Source organism: Tachypleus tridentatus, unplaced genomic scaffold, assembly GCF_004210375.1.
Source record: "Tachypleus tridentatus isolate NWPU-2018 unplaced genomic scaffold, ASM421037v1 Hic_cluster_2, whole genome shotgun sequence".
Taxonomy (NCBI): Eukaryota; Metazoa; Arthropoda; class Merostomata; order Xiphosura; family Limulidae; genus Tachypleus; species Tachypleus tridentatus.
The window spans coordinates 27,429,158-27,447,816 of record NW_027467782.1 but is presented as its reverse complement, the minus strand read 5'-3'; the positions used below and the strand labels follow the sequence as shown (position 1 = coordinate 27,447,816).

Genomic DNA, 18,659 nt, shown 5'->3' with positions numbered 1-18,659 from the left:
GAAAATGGAGATTTAATATTATTAGAAATAGTAGCTCATTGATAGTTTAGTTATATATTAGCTTTCTTTTTTTTTATTGTGATTACCATTAGGATAAAGTTTATGACAACTGCCCATATTATTACTTCAGTTCTAAATGGCACATTTTAAATTAATTCATTTTCAATCATTCTGTTAAAATGTTTGAAGTTACTTTTATCAGAATTATTTTTGTACCTCTAGTATAACAATAAATTATAAATTTAAATTAAGCATATAATTTTAAGAAAGTAGTACATGTATGTGTGATGTTTTACATCTTGGACATTCTGAACCTGTTACAATTGCTTTGTTAAAATACACTTTGAAACATTTAATATGGATGAAGCAGAAAACCTTGGTTAGCAAATATGTCAATTTCTATATCTCCATGGATCATTTATGTATTTTAATTTACAGTTGCTGAAGATCTGGAGAAGTAAGTTTCAGCATCTCCAACTCTTTTAACCTGTGTTAATAATAATTAATAATAATAAATGTATGGAAACTGATGTTGGAGATATTACAAACCTGAATGCAATAGTTCTGTCTCGTGATAATCAAAGTATTCTGGCTTTAGGTAGGTTGTTTAATTGGAAAGCACTCATGAAATATGCTTTAGAAATTATTCTTTGATTGTATATATATTAAAGTAACTCAATGGTTTCACTTCAGTTAGTTTTCCTGCAGATAGCTCTCCTTTTTTACTAATATTTCCTGAATTTTCAGTATTAATCTTGTCCATCACTTTTGAAAATTGTGATAATTAATCCAAAATTTCATACAAAATAAAGTTATAAATGTCATAATATGGTTTCAAGCTTATTTGTCTGGATAGAATAACTCATAAAATTCCAAATTACTAACTGTAAGGTTTGATTTGGCTTCCTCCATCAAATTTGTACTGTTTAACTATATTTCCTGCATTCACTGATACAATTTGTCAGTATACAAAACAAAGCTACAATATGTTTACATTTGTAGAGTATCTACCTTTAACCTTGTATTAAAAAAAGATTTAAAAGTCACAGAATTTGAAGCAAATGCTTTATACACTAGATAATGATGGGGCATATTGAAATATACATTTAATTTCATTGGTCAGTTTATGATTTACATTACAATAATGACCACATTTAAACATGTTATTTTACTGAATGGCTCTTTTTCAACATAAATTCCCAAAATATTTAGGTGAAAAGTATCTAATGCTAGTAAACTAATAGAGAAATAATTTATTTTTTATTTGAATTTATATTGGCTGTAATGCAGATGATGGCAATATATTTATACTTAATTTACATACATGTGTTAAAATGAGTGACTGCTTGTTTGCTCCATATTTGAGGGTCAGCATGTTTGTTGGTAATCTGAACTCAGACACTTCTAATCTCATATAATGAAAACTTTCTGGTAATTTAATATTATGAACCTATAATATTTTTACACTTAGGGTCTACTTGCTGTATACTTTTGGGTAAATAAAAATACAATTTTATAATTTTTTTTCACACATTATTAAACAAAATTGATTTACAGTGTTGTTTTTGTTTTTTTCTGTTAAAAGCAAAACTACAGAATGAGCTATATGTGCTCAACCAACTATGGATATCAAAATCTTATGTTTGCCACTGAGTTGTCAGAGGATGTCAAGACAGTGCTTTAGTGATATTTACTGGAGTAATTGCCATTTATCTGTTGGCTATTGTAGATTTTATAGAAATTAACACTGAATGACAGACAATAACACATGGTACAACTTTATTTTTCATATTTAAATATAAATTTTATATATTGGAAATACAGTCTTTATAAATAAAAGAATGAAGTCATTATTGTTTTAATATTTATTGTGCTTATAACCTTAAAACAACAATCAATTTTTCTTACAGAAAATAATCCTGCTTTTCACCTCCTTTCATTGGTTACATCCTCTTCAGGAAAATAGAAAGATGGAAAACTTGGTAAAATTGTAAGTTACTATATTTTAAAATCTCTGAAGTTCTTTCTCTAAAGTAATAAATGTAATTTGAATGTACAATATTGTTGTAGGTTCATGGCTTATATATATATATTTGGGTTACAGAAATATATGTGAAACACTTAGCAACATGCTCTACTTTATTGTGATTTCAAAGAACAAATTTAAATGAATTATTTTAACAACTGAATAGTGTGTTGTTAGGCATTTTTTATAGGTTCAAAGTTGTCTAGAAAGTCTATATACAACAATTAATTTTGTAAATGACAATCTGAAACACTTTCCACGGGGTTCTATTTCCTTTTCTTCAAAGCCTGGATTTATCTCTGCTAACCACTCATTGAATTCTAAGGTACTTAGCTCAGAAATTATGTTTGGAATGGAATTAGAAGTGCCCAAGTTTGAGCACCATATTACATCAGATCTGAACCCTTTAATCTAGTGTTCAAAAACCATCACATGGAGTTCTTCCAAATGTGAAAGGCTTCAGCATCATAAACCTCATAATAATGGAAACAAATTCTGAGCTGTTAATCAACAATGTGATAAATCTCAATTTCATTAAACTTCAGTTTCTGATTGAAAACTAGAAACCAGACGACTGTGATGTCTTTACAACTTTCAGCTAATATTCCTGAAATGTGTTTTATTGTATTAGCAATGTGATAAATACAAACAATACCAACACTTTTTAAACATGTTCCCCCACTTCTATACTGAACACTACACCAAGGGTTAGTGATATGTTTACTGACATGTAATGGCAAAATCTGGGGTTTCATTTCTTGCAGTTGACAGAGTACATTAAAACCATTGTATATTTCTACTCTAAAACTAATAAACACTGAAAAATATCGTTCATCAACTCTAATTACATGAATCATGTCATTTCACTGTTATATCCTCACAATTATTTGCAATTCGTTAACAACATATAAAGACTTAGTGAGAGTTACAGTAAGTTTATGACAGATGCAAAATTAGAGTCAGCTATTTCTATATTTGCAACAGTAACATTTGTTTTACAACACACAGGAAGTAAGGCCAAGACATCTTTTACCAACTAAAACTACTTCCACATATAGAACTGATGCAATAACAACACTTGCCTTATGAAACGTACAAACAAATGATGAAAACCACTCATACATTGTCAGTAAATATAATTTTAGGAAATGATATCAGCAGAACATGAGAGAAGATTTTTGTTATTTTGAATTCACTGTTATGATTGGGGAATGTAGCAGATTCAACATCCAATGCATATTAAAGTTAGATGTTTCTCAGCTGTAATAAGAACTTTAGTATCGTAGCAAAACTAAGTTTCTTTTCAAATAAACAGTGGAGTTTATGTATTACCACTGCTCAGAAATTGCCAAGATCACACTATTGTGTATAAAAGCAATAAAAGATTCAAAGCTCAAACGTTTTCTGTTCTACATGTTAAACAATATTTGATAGTATTTTCAGATATAGTGGCACAGCGATAAGTCAAAGGACAAAACCAGACTTAAATATTTGTGGTGAGTACACAAATAGTGTAAGTTCCTGCTTATCTTAAAAAAAGAAGCTATTTATTTTTATTTCAAATAATTGACATGATTTTTATTAAACAAACGAGTACTATCTGCACTAGCTGTCCCCAATTTAGTGCTAAAAGCCCAGAGGGAAGGCAACTTTGTTATCACCCACCACTAACAATATCACATAGAAAATTTTAAAATCATACACATTGTAAATAATGTTGAAGGAAATAAAATAATTAATAAACTAAGAAAATTACTAACACATCTTAATGTTATATTAATTCTTATGATAAATTCCTTAACCATAATTATGTCAAATAGTATTTTAAATCTGATATCTTTATTTTAACATTATTACTTGAGTGAGACCACACCGGCTGAAGAAACTTTTTACTGTCTTTTTAATTAAGATTTTCTTCCTAACTTTATTATATTTTGCATTTCAAGTTGTGGTTAGTGAATCCATTCAGTTAGAACACCAAAAATAAACATTACCCAAACAAGGATCAAACAAAAATTTGTAAGGTGCAAGGAGTGTATTTTTACAAATTTTGATTATTAATAATTATCACAACGTGTTGTTCAACCTGTGATTGTCTCTACATGATGATTAAGAAGTAAAATGGAAATACCACATTATGTTTTAAGAAAAAGTCCAAACTAAATGGATAGGTTAAATAACAACAATATTAATTTCATAACTAAATAAGGAATATAATGAAAAGTGAATAGCATACAAATTTTATTACATGTGGTTTGATTTTTTTAAATTTATCAATAAGACTTGTTATGGTAATGATATCCTGCAAAGCTGACATTAATATTCCTGTTGAAGGCAAGAAATGCTTAAGAACGAAGACACAAGTGAATGCAACAAAATCAGGAAAAAAATCAAGGATTTGTTACCTGTCTTAAAATCACAAAATTCTTTACAATAGTGTAAGAATTTTCAATCATGCCAATGAAAAATGGAAAAGTTCTGTCTGTATGCAATGGTACCTTGAGATTCTACAACAAAACATTGTTGTGGAGGAAAACAGCAGTACCCAAAGAAAATCCTGAGGGCTTAAAAGAAGATGCTCCAATATTGCTTTCTGTTATCATACATTAGGCATAGTTGTTCGTCTTAGATGGTGGGAAATCAATGGAAACGGTCTTCCTAGAATGGTTCTTCAGCTTCAGAATCTGAAAGAGAAGGAATCTGTGAAATTTGTTGACAGTTTTTCTATCTGGGTTCTTCAAGCTTTGTTGGGTGAGCAGATCAAAGATATCCCTTTGTGTAGCTTTGTTCTTATTGATTGACAAACAAGATGAGTGAGTTAAGTGTTTTTTACTGAATATGTGTATTGGTGTTATGTATTTATCTATTTAAGAGAACTAACTATTGAAATTTTGAATTAGAGAACTGTAAACTGTGTTTTAACGTGTTTGTCAAGTTGAAATAAATTAATAACAATATACGATAGAATAATGTAAACAACACAAAACTGATTTTGTTCATTAACAGTTCTATTTCATGACATGAGTGAGAGCATAATGCAATCTAAATCACATTAAAATATCTACAAGGCATAAGTTTAAAAACAAAACAGTAACATGAATTCCTCTAGAGCCCAGGTTATTACTAAACCAGTGTCAACCTTTACTTTCAGCAGTAAGAAAAATAAACAATTCGTCCTTGCTCATTGACAATGTAACAAAAGTTTGAAGTAAATGGCATCACATTTTTTCATTGAACTAATGTTAATGTCATGGGTTTAATGTCAACCTAAAAGCAATAAGTATTTTGTTTCAAAACTAAGCTCCCTTTACAGAGATGCCAACCATTATGATTTTGGTGTATTCATTACAACTATACACTCATACAGACAAATATTACGACTTGTTGCAACTCCCAAATTATTATATACAATATAAGCCTATACAATAAAGTGATAAATTATTTCCCCAGGGCTTGAAGGGGGTGAAAAGAATATTTCTAGTTAGATACAAATAAATTTTGATAATGAATAAAAGACAGTCCAAATGGCTACTTGCAATAATCATGTTTGTGCTTGAAATAATAAAAAATATTTGTATCTCTGTCTACCAATAGTTTGAGTGCGGTGCTTCTCCATATTGGGTACATGGGGGAATCCATAGTTACACCATCAGTGCTTGTTAGCCAATTAGTGCTCGCATAGATGGGTATTTCTCGTTTTCTAAGCAGCATAGAAACACCAATCATTCACAAGATGGAAAAAAAAGAGGCCTCTTTCACCAGGTTGTCTTGTTTCTGGCAAATCTAAAAGGACTAAAACTGTGAAAGGGCTCTGTCTACAATCACTCAGTCATTTGAAATAGTTGGCATCTCTGCCTTTGTATTAAATGTATTTGGACTGTCTTTACACATTTTTAGCTAAATCACTTAAACTTTCTATAAGTGCGAGACATTTGATAAACAACAGGATATAAGATAACAATTCAAATCACAAGATGCATTGCAACAACAACAACAAAAAAAAAACTTGTCTAATACATTAAAATAATGTTTCTAGGTCAAGAAACATAGCAAGCAATATTATAAATTGTGGTTTGTTATGCTAGAAAATAAAATCAACAGCACAAATAGAGTAAGATAGATAAGAAAATAAAAATAAAATTTGGTTATTTTAATAACATCTTTAGAGTTAATGCATGAATTGATACAAGTGGTTATAAGGGTAGGTTTAATTGTTACTACTGTGGTGCTAGAAATATAAAATAAATGATGACAGCACAAACAGGAATGGACAATTTTGATGTAACTAGAATAACTTGCACATAGATGATGTTGATGACAGAAATTTCTCTAAAATGCAGGTTTACAGGTTGTTGATAAAGAACAAAAGGAGGAGTGGTTTTATACGTGAAATTTAATTTGCATCCTGTTGAAATTGATGATATCAAAAAGTAATAGCAAGGAGATTGAATCCATCCGGGTTATTTGCAGATACTGATTAGATGAGATTCTTCTTTAAATATTCCTTAAAGAAAAGGGTAGCTTGCAAATAAAAACCAGATTGAGTCATAAAGAGCAAGAAAAAATTAAAGAAAAGCATAATAAATTTAAGATATTTAAATTGTTATGGTATAAAAAAAATAAGGAAACTTAGGGCATCAAAATGAATGTTTTGAAAAAGTTTAGGTAAAAATTAAATATTAATGCTAAGGATCTAGTTACAATAAGGGGTAAAGAAAAAGGTTAAAATGTGGGTGAGACCCTAGTGGGATGATAAAGGAAAGTTAGGATCTGCTGATTGCATTACTAAATTTTGAATAGTTTATTTTCACTAAGGAATAATTAAGCAGTATTCCACACCTGAAATAGTAGATAGACGGCAGTAGGGTTTTAAGTATGATAAATGCAATTTTTTGTGTTATCATAATTCCAATTAAGTATAATTTGGATAGGAATAACCTTAATAGTGTCATGAAAGATAAGGATCTTGGTGTAACTAGCTGATCAATCTCTAAAACCATTCAAGCACTGTGCTATTGCTAGGGATAGGGCAAATAGAACTTTAGGTTGTATCTAAAGAAATGTTGAATACTGATCTGAAATTTATAACTTCATTGTTTTGGTCACTAATTATACCACATTTGGAGTTTTGTGTACTTCTGGAAATACACCAACTTGTTCTGATGGCTTCAAAGAATGATTCCTGTAATGGAGGGCTGTCACACAAGGAGAGATTTATTTCCTTAAAAATATTTTGTCTTAGAAAAAGTTAAAGGGGTCTAATTGAAGTGTTTCAGATTTTAAAAAGAATTGATAATGTTCATGGATCAACATTTTTCACACTGAACAAAATAATTATAGAACTTGGGAGGGGGACAAGTAGAGATTTAGGGAAGATAGAAGCAGTGTTTCAATCAAGATAATTTATATTTCAAATAGAATCGTTGGCTTATTGAATGGGTTGCCTTCAGATGTTGCAGAGGAAGTAAATTTGATTGAGTTTTTAAACTAAAGCTTGATAGATATGTGAATGAAAAGTGCTAGTTTTAAATTTGTTAATTTACTTATTTAATAGTTTAAGTTTGGCTTAGATAATGAGAAAGCTGAAATGGACCAACACATTGTACTGAAACACATTACATTATTTTAAAACCTTGTTTCAGTGTTTGTACAAGTACAGTACAGATAGCCCATTGTGTAGCTATATGCTTAACACTAAACACAAAAAAACTTCTTTAAATATCTGAATGAGTGTTCATTAGTACTTAATAATGATAAATAAAGAAGTATTTATTGCTAAAATAATGTTGACATAACTCTATTGATAGACAGGAATGACATATTACACACTATATTATTAGCCTCCTCAAACATAAATTGTTGGTATACATTTTAACTGAAGTTTTAAACAGGTAGAAGTAACTTATGACTACCGTGGAACAAACACTGTGTGTTTATTCTACGAAGACAATGGCCAAATTGTTAGTGTAGAAGCTAGTTTTGTATTACAATAATTATTCATCACTATTTAACATCTTTAAATAAAGTAATTGTTGTGTTGTGTTTTTCTTAACTTATTTTCAATGTCCTAGATGAATAGATCATACTCAAATTTGAATTCTATAATGATTTCATATTATAATGGTGTGGGTTATGTTATATCAAAAGATAATATATTCAAAATAATTATAGAAATAATTGGTATAAAAAGAAAAGTATGACTGACTTGTTCCCAGACTATTATAATAAAAATTAAATGACCCAATGTATAGTCCTGAACTGAAAGTTTCCACTATTATCATCTGTCACTATACAAAGTCACAGAAGTATCAGGAAATGTACCATACAAATAGCGAGTGCAGTTTCAGCTTCCATGACACAAACTGTACATTTCATACAAGTAAAAAAAATAGTAGTATTGTCTACTGAACACTTCTCAATTAGACATGTTGAAGAATAATTTTATATTTCACTAGAAACTGTACGAAAACTGAGGTATGTGAAAAAGTAATAGTGTTGATAATATAAAATAACTTATTAAACATAAGTAACTCAGGATGTGGTTATTTCAATGATCTAGATGCAAGTACAAGTTTTATCTCCAAAACAATACAAAGTGGCCTTACTGAATGTTTATCTACTAAAAAATACAACTAATGTGGGATATGCAGAGATAGATGGCAATCGAGGAATGACTATTAACTTTTTGAATGTCAAACTGTTGTCTCTCCATTGGTTATTCTGGATGTGAATAGTAAAGTGGCAGTTGGCTATTCAAATTGTCAACTAATGTTGTTCATTTGTTTGGAAGATTGGTAGCTGGTTGGTTTCTAGTTTTAGACCTAAAGGACAAACTCAACTTGTTTTCAGAACTTCATAAGCATTAATAAAAGGAAGACAGCACAGTGGAAGTACAGAAAAATATACTGGAAAGCCATTATAATTGCATAATATATTATTACTAATCTCATTATATTTTCTAACACAACTGTAATTGTTTCTCAATCATTTTCTCAGAAATGAACCGTAAACCATCCAAACATTATACTGTAGAATATTACACAGGTCTATCGAGAGGCATATTATTTTTCAGTTTGTATTGTTACTCTCAGAAATAAACATGTTTTGAGACAGTATGAAACCTATTGGTTTATCTTCACTTAGGGCCAACATGGCCATGTGGTTTGACACTCAACTCATGATCTAAGGAATGAGGGTTCAAATCCCCATTACATGAAATATGTGCACAATTTTATATGTGAGCATTATAATGTGACAGTAAATCTCAATATTTATGAATAAAAGAGTAGCCCAAGAATTAGTGGAGTGTGGTGATAACTAGCTGCCTTTTATCTAGTATATACTGTTAAATTATAAACAACTAGCACAGATGTGTAGCTTTGTTTGAAATTAGAAAACAACAAAAACATCTCAGTTCTGTTGTCTAAAATAAACTAAAACTATTTATCAATAAACAAATACATAAAACAACACTTAAAGCTTTTTTTTTTTAAACTGGCTTATATTTACTGTATCCAGAACACCAGAAGGTAACCCATAGCCAAGACCAACCATCCTCTATGAAAAATAAAATTGGACTTAACTGAAGATGACTCCTACCTTGCCAAAATTTATAATTTTGTCCCCTAGTTCTTGTACTTTAACTGTTAAATATGAAAAAAAAATGCATCAAAACTATTAATTCCTATTACAATCTTGAACACTGCCATCAGATTTAATCCAAATTTTCTCTTTTTTTCAAGTGAAAACAATAGGATAGTTTTTATCCCTTCTTATAAGACAACCATCCCAGATACCACACTTATAACCCTCTTCTGAATCCCTTCCAACAATTCAAGGTCTTTCTTGAAGTAATGAGGCCAAGACTGAACAAAATATTCCAAATGCAGCCTAACCATAACCTATACAAAGAAATTGTAACTTCTTTAGACTTGTGTTCAATATTTCTGAAGACATAACCTGAAAATCTCTTTCCTCTATACCACTAGCAACAGCACACTGCTTTAGTTTTAGGGACCAATCAACTATTTCACTAAGAACACTTCTTTTATGACATTGTTAAAGTGATTATCATCCAACTTGTACATATAGATTAAATTCTGGTAAACCATATGCATTATCTTACATTTGTTATAATTTAAGCCAATTTGCCATTTAGTTCTAGAACTCTCTACATGATAAATCCATTTGTAAAGCAGTAGCATTCTCTTCACAGTTAGCAATACATTTTAGTATATCTATAATATTAAAAGTAATTTATTGTGTTCCTTCATTTGTATCTTGTTGTAAATAAAAAGAAGCAAAGATCCCAAGACTGAGCCCTGAGATACTCCACTTCTAATATCTAACCTCTTTTCTTCTCAATTAACTTATTATTCACAGTCAAAGAATTTTTTCCAGCATTTTATGTGTCACCTTGTCAAATGATTTTCAAGAATCCAGATATAACAAATCTGTACTTCTACCCTCATCTACATAAGCAATGACCTTTTCAAAGAATGTTAAAAGATTCCTAGGGCAATATTTCCCCCTAGAGTTGACTTTTCAATAAAATTTTAAACTTTGTTAAATTACTTCAGAAAGCATCTTCTTTCAGACTTTCAAAAACTTTTTCCACAATTTAAGTGAGATTAATAAGCCTATAAATACTGGTATAACTGCTATCACTTCCCTTGAAGATATGAATGATATTAGGTAATTTGGAATTCATTAATCCTTGTTGACTAGTCAAGAACTTACAAAAACAATAGTACCAAATGGCTCAGACATCCAATTCTTCAAAACCCTGAGGGAAATATTATCTTGCCCATGAGCCTTAACTTCTTAATTTTAACAAGCTCAGAATTTATGCAATTATCTTCTTCAACTTCAGTTTTATCTATCAATTGTTCAGATGAAGAACACTGATTAAGTGTTTATTCTGAAACACTAAAAAAAAAAAAAAAAAAACATAATAACCTAGCCAATTCATGATTATCAGATCCAAGTCTTCTTTTGTCATTCTCAAGAGACCTATCTCCATCCTAATATGCTTTACTCCTAATGTACTTTTAAATTACTTATTAATAATTCATTCAGTTGATTTTTCACATATATTTTTGGATGTCCTTATTTCCTGTTTGACTAACTTTCTTGTTGATTTTCTATACTACTAACAACTTTAAATTTCTTATGCTTTTCTTGAATTCTATCTCATATCCTTTCTAAGGCAACCTGTGTTTTACCTGTGGTTACTCTTTTCTTTCTTTAAGAATTATATATTTGCGTCGGAAAAATGTTTGTAAATCCCCATTTTCTCAGCTGCAAAAATTATTTGTACAACAAGATAATTCTTGTTGTACCCTTCAATATTGTTTTGGCAGCTAGTACAGCGGTATGTCTTGGATTTACAACATTAAAATCAGGGTTGTTCCTCTCGTGGGCTCAGCAGATAGCCTGATGTTTTTGCTATAAATTGTGTTTTCAAATTTTAACTTAAATACTATTATTTCTTGTTTTCATATTCAGTAAAATGCTGAACCTAATACAGCAATGATAACTGGTAACTATGTGTTCCCCAATTTTCACCCTCTGAACCATTTCTATATGAAAAGTTAATAATAAATCTAAAATAGTATTCAGTGATGTCGAGAAAACCCACTTGTAGAGAAAAATATATGTAAAAATGGCTCGTTTGAGTTGAGAAAATATTTTACATAGAGGAGGGAACAACATTTCAACCTTCTTTGGTCATCGTTAGGTTCACAAAGAAAGGAAGGTAACTGACCGGAAGCTGACCACATGTTTGAAAGGGGTTGTGTAACTGAGTGTTGCAATGTACAGGGCAGTGTTAGATGTTTGAATATATTATATAATATAAATATAAAATATATTCAAACATCTAACATCACCCTTTTGAAATCAGGTTTCTTGTACTGTAAATCTACAGATATAAAGAAATATAACAATTGCAAAAGATGTAATGCATATCAACTGAAAGTTGCACTAAGCCATAATAATGAATGCATCAGTTCTCTTTCTATTGTAAATATAAAATATGAAGAGCTTTAAATACAAAGCACTATTGCAAAACACCTATGATCTCTATAATTAGAGTCATGTCATACAATGATTTTAATGCATCTTATTGGTAAGGTGGTGTTGTGGATATTGTTATTCATCCGTGATGTAAACTTATTCATCTAAACTCACCTCCTTTCCAATGGTAAGAGACAGTCAAAAGTTGGAGCTAAGTGACACTGATTTTATCTCTAGTTTGTCACTTCAAAATAAGGGATGGCTAGTCCAAATAGTTCTCAAGTAGATTTTCACTAGATTAAAAAATAACCAACATGTACACAAAAATGTATAGTCTAGTATTTAAGAAAATCTAACTTTTGTTTGCTTAAAAGTAAATGATACTTTTATATGCAAAACGGCTCGTTTGGGTTGAGAAAATATTTTACATAGAAGAGCGAACAACGTTTCGACCTTCTTCGGTCATCGTCAGGTTCACAAAGGTTGTTCGCTCTTCTATGCAAAATATTATCTCAACCCAAACAAGCTGTTTTGCATATAAATTTCTCAACAAGTGGGTTTCTCGACATCACTGAGTAAATGATACTCTTAATGTGAATTGAAAAAACATTTTCAACAATTGTAATTTACACACATATGCTATTTTAATAATATGATCAAGCTGATATTGGGTATAGTTAAACATGATGTAGTCTAATACAATGTATAAAAACATAAATGTTTGTGCTACATAAAGAAAGTTTGTAAACTACTAAATTTGAGAATTTAAATTTTACTGATGTTTAAAGTTTCCAAGTTCAGACTCATAAAAGATTATCTACCATTGCACGAGCAAGATAAAAAGCATCAAATGGAATACAAAATGCCTAAAACTAAAGATAATTAATTATAGAGGTAAATGTAAGAGACAAATCCAGAAAAATTGCATAAACAATTATCCTATTTACTGTAAAGAAATTAATAAACATTATAAACAAATTTATACATACAAAAACTGATGTTAGCAAAGATGCAACTTTCTACTCTACCCAAGGTACCAAAGTGATAGCATATACATGTATGAACATTTTATTTCTTATTTACATTAAACACCTTCTAATGCATTACAAATTTTATCCTGTTACTACTGTTCAAAAGAACCAACCAATGAAGACTGCAATAAGATACTTTCATTTCTACTTCAGTATTGAAGAAATTAGTAGGAAAAACATCAAACAGAAATAAACATGTTCTTTATAACATTTATTATATTTACATAACTTGTACTGTTGTTAGTTAGGTCCGTTAAATGATTATTATTTTTACTTTATTTATTGTTACTATAAATTTACACAAATAATGGAATGAATTTCCTCAAAACAATGAAACTGACTTCTTACTACCAGTAGTGGGCTCATGCCTGATAATGGGTTTAATAATGTCCATATTGTAACCCACACATGAAACAAAGAATAAAGTAAAACTACTTTGGGTGTCTCAGTTTATTTATACACCAGTTTGAACCACTGGTCTCAAGTTTCATAGCTGTAAAACTTTGATAACAACTGTTATAACAGACAAAACCTACTTCTACCACTCAGGGGAAACCCTTGCATCTTAACCAGTCTTAATAATCTAAAAATATAGTTACAATATTATTTTCTAGTGCAACTATTTGCAAAGTCACCTGCTAAATATGTACTAGTCATCCCTAATTAAACAACAAAAGACACCTAGTCATCACCACCCACCACCAAGTCTTGGGTTACTCTCTTACCAACAAATAATGAGACTGATCATCACAATACAAGTCCCCTACAGCTGATAGGGAGAGCAAAGTTAAAAGATCTTATGAGATAGGATCTGTAGTTTCGTTTAGTTCTATTTCATAACTTTTGTAATGGTGGATGTTAGGAGTTTTAACATGTAGAAATGTTTGGGTGGTTTAATTTCAAATTCAAGAAAATTAAGAGTAACTGCCTTCCCACAACTGCCCTATGAAAACAAGTGTTCATTTTTGAAAACATATTTACACTTTATTTGCACCATATTAAACCCTATTGTTAATATCCATTAAACACTAATGTTATTCCAATACAATGTTAGTGTTTTAAGTTTAAAACTTATAATATATTAAAAATCATGCATCAGATAATTTTCACATTCACATGTTTAAGATATTTATTACATTAACACCACAGGTGTAGGCTGATTACAATTTTGGTAGGTATATTGATTTATTACAAGACCAAGAAATAAATTTTGTTTAAATTTCATGCACATGTAAAATTACATCCACAAATACTTGATTAAAACTTTATATATATAAATTAGTTTTTAGATGACAAATCTACACAATAAACAAAAGTATATTATACAAAATTGAAACTTTACTTGCGTCAAGTAGAAATATTAACACTAACTAAAAGACTTCTCTAAATTAGTAATTTGGTGTTTAGATCTTGATAAAATATGCAAAAATTCTTTCAAGTTAGAACTGTTTAATTAAGTGTACACATTTAAAACTAACCAATGTTGTACTATCCGAAAATATTTTGAATAAATGGTTGAATATTATAAATCAAACACATAATACCTCACTGTTGATAGCATCATTGCAACACAAATGTTATTGGTTTTCATAAAAACCTTTGTTATCACCAACATCATATCTTGTTAAAATTTCCTGCAGACTGTGTATAAATACCAGAAGATGGGGTACCTCCTCATCTGCAAAATCCAAATGTCTTTGTGAGATTGCATCATCATAAATGTTCTAAAAGACAAAGCAAATGGAAATGTAATGTAATAACAAACATCATAAAATATAACCAAAGTCCATTTTCCTTATTGTCTATCTAACTTTCAATATAAAACCTCTATCAATAATTCAGCCATCCAAGATATTTCAAAAGTAAAATTTGCTGACATCATTCCCTTGTTTCATATTAATGTGCAAGATATAAAGACACATTTTTAAAACATCTATGAAAGAGTAAAACAGATTCACTAATTGATTGATTGACACTATATGCCACTTTGAACATAATTTTGGTTATATTGTGGTTAACAGAGGCTGTAATTTAGTGGTAACATAAAAACGTTGCAACAATAAATGATAAAAAAAAAAACAGCAATCTTTGGATTTTCAAAAAAAAAAAAAAAAGGATATTCTTTCACTCCTTTTCTGTGCTATAATTTTCCAAAATATGAAAAGACATATCTAAAGGAATTCATGAATCATAGGAAGTAACATCTGGAAAGTTGCAAAAAACATAAATAAAAACACTTATAAAAACAAGAATTTGTTGCACATCCTATCAATATCAAGATTGACCTGGAACTGTCAATGCATAAAAGATGATACATGAATCATTTTTGAATATTGAAAATACTTGTTGTGTATCATTCATTAAATATATCCTGTCAACAATATAAATAGATACATTCTGTATTATTTGTGAGCTAGTGCTGATAATATACTCAGGGTAGAAAGGTTGGATAAGGACTAACCCTACAGTTTGCATAATTTCATTGTACTAGAACATTTTTTATACTGTTGTTATTTTTAAAAGACACATTGTAAATCACAGTTACCACAAAGTTGTGGAACAAGAGGTTTTATAGAAAATTTAAAAATAACAATACCTTTACAACTTTAATTACCATTTTTGATGACTATCTTTTCTCTTTCTTTTTCCAACTAATTTTTCCAGCTTTTCTTACAATGTCACATTAGAACCTGGTAATAAACAAATACAGATAAAATGATTTTACCACAAGTTACTACATTAGCAAATTAAATCTTCCATTTTAATAACCTTCATTTATTTATATTATGCAACTGGCATGTTTATCAAACAATTATTCAATGAATGGGTTTAATTGTTAACAAAATTGGTATATTAAATCTCAATAAGTTTATACTAAATGCCTTAATAACACTTTCTTAACATATAAAATTATATACAATTAGAAGATGTTTCACAGATAATATTCAATTCTACAAAAATGTTTTACATACATACATTTAAATTTTCTCTCAAATGCTCTTCAACCTTTTCATCAGACACTCATGTTTATCATTCACCTTTTTTATAGCCTCATCAAGACTGTTTCTCATGTAGAAAACTTACAAAGTACCTTAATTACTATTTTCTAGAATAAAATTTCAAGTTAAAATTCACATTAACTTTATATAATTGTTTTCAAACTGATAAATGTTCACACTTTTTCAAATATACTTTAGAAAATGAACTGTATTTCAAAATATTGTTTACTCATGAAACTTATTAGAAGCCTATACAACTTCAAATTGCGGGTTTTTATGTAATGTATTATAGACTGTTTTATTAGTGCTTGAATTGATTGGAAAATTCTAGTTTTCAAGATATTTCTTTTGTGCTGTTCATTAATTGATTGAAATACCTTGCAAAACTTCCTTGATCAAAACAAGAGAATCTTCCTGGTTTCAGTGATGTTTGCCACTGTGCTCTTCTAGAGTGGTACTCTCTCAATAACATGTGATTTAAATTGTCCACCAATCCATTTTCTATTTAGTTGCTCTACATGCTTATCAAAAGCCCCCTCATTTATCGGAAAAGAGGAAAGAGCTGGTTTCCTTCCAACTTGTCAAACTCTAAAGTTTTAAGTTTGAAAGCTGAGGAGGACTCTGGGGATGTTTTTCATACTTTCCCTACCTTGCAGTCCCCATTATTTGATTTAATTTACAAAAGAGAAACTCTAGAAGCAAATAAAGATAAGCCTGTTTACTCTATTAAGATAGGATAAATTCATTTCAAATGAAGATAATATCCAGAAGCAAGATGTACATTTTTTTCAGGAATATATTGAAATGATAATAACATAACAGTCTTAAAAAACAAACAAACAGTAACAACCTTAACTTCTTCTCTACAGTCATAAGAAAACTCATCTTTCAATCACTTCATTTTCTTTCTGATTAATTTTTTTAGAGTAAGAAAGAAATTAAATTTTATTATAGTAACCCATGATTTTATCCATCTTTATGTGGTAAGCACTTATATTTTGTTACAGTTTTCCCACCAATGGCCTGACAGTACGAATTAATTAAAAGTCTTGGATATCTTTTCATATAAAATATTATACATTCAGTTACCAGATTATTAAATATATTTTTCTGTCCATTATTCAGAGTCATATGTACTGCTGGTAGAGTAATGATAACAAATTTAAAGATTGTGACCCATATATTAGTAAATCACTTAACAGTTTACCATGTACATAAAATAAATATCCCAGTGTTAGAAAATGTATAATAATCTACGTTTATTTCAAAATTTGTTACATCCAGCAGCACATACTTTTTTCCCAGGAAATAAACAGAAAGCAAGAAATTTTTAATGTTTAATTTGTATATATTTACAAGTTTTTCTCTTGAATAACAACAACAATCTTACATGAAAATGAGCATAACACATGTTTACATTTTAACACTTCACACGATCATTCTTTTCTGCTAAAGAACAATCATTTTTCTGATTAGTATTAAATCACATTCTAAATTTCAGATGTTTTGTTTATCTCAACTTACTGATTGTATTTCACACATAAACCTACTTACATCATCACAAAGTACAATAAAAGTATTATTCTTAAATCCGTTCAAAACGTAATTTTCTTCAATCTCTTATAATTACAAGTTTTCCACACAAAGGTCAAAGTTGTCTTTGTTGAAAAACAAAAAAGCAAGGATATACTCTTTCAACTGATACATTGTACTTTATAATTGTAATGATTCATATAGTTGCAAACTCTTTAACCTAAAGATGACCTAAAAAGGTCACAACGTTGTTCTCTACTTCTATAGTTTTAATACCCATACCAACTGTATTGAGATAGAATTTTACAAACGATTTATACAGTCCACACTTAATTCAAAAAATAACTATAGCAATGATGCTGCATTAAACCGTGTTATAGAGAAAAGAGATTTAGCCTGAATCGTTTAGGGTTAGAATATAAAATGCTAATTTACTTACGTACATACTGCTTCGAGGTTTTTGGATTATTTTAACATCAAAGCATTTTTGCGATATAAGTTTAAAGTGCCTGATAACACTTTGTGATGTCCTAAAAGTTGGAAATAATAAAATCCGTTTTGTTATAGACATTTGTTTTATCAGATTTGAACCCTTTCTCGCATTACTTTTACATGTCTTGCGATCTCTTGTACTGTTTTGATTACGTCACACAGATAAATTGTTGTAGACACGTGAACGAATATTGATTCAAAAATATGAAAAATTCTGGAAAACCGTTAATAAACTAAGTTACGAGTGAAACCTCCATCTCATTTATACTGAGATTCACAGTGAAAACAAGTTTGCGAGATTAATATTGATAAATATAATTTTAATATTTTACACATTAGAACCTTACTATATTTTCAAATACCTGAATAATATTTCAATTATATTAGGTGAGAAAAAAATTTAATTTTTCATGTATTGTGATGAAATTCGTTATTACCACCATTGGCCAAATTAATTGGCCAAAGTAAAGCCTAAATCTTGTTAGGTTTAGATTAATTTGTAAGTGCTGAGTTTTCTTGTGAAAATATAATTTCGAAATATAATTAAGTTAATATTAATGA

At 29.3% G+C, this 18,659-nt stretch overlaps 1 long non-coding RNA gene across 12 annotated transcripts; it reads right to left on the bottom strand.

Annotated features, from left to right (window-relative positions):
- Window positions 1-1,762: 1,762 nt before the first annotated feature.
- On the bottom strand, window positions 1,763-18,368 carry LOC143242780 (uncharacterized). 12 transcript variants are annotated; one of them, XR_013023234.1, is made up of 5 exons: window positions 18,046-18,368; window positions 15,671-15,764; window positions 14,619-14,752; window positions 12,218-12,336; window positions 1,763-4,710 (listed from the first exon to the last, which is right to left on the bottom strand). It is a non-coding gene; the product is annotated as an uncharacterized LOC143242780 (long non-coding RNA). The 12 variants fall into 12 exon arrangements; XR_013023241.1 differs by having other exon boundaries at window positions 14,619-14,798; window positions 15,689-15,764; window positions 18,046-18,366; XR_013023231.1 differs by having other exon boundaries at window positions 14,619-14,798; window positions 18,046-18,364.
- Window positions 18,369-18,659: the final 291 nt, after the last annotated feature.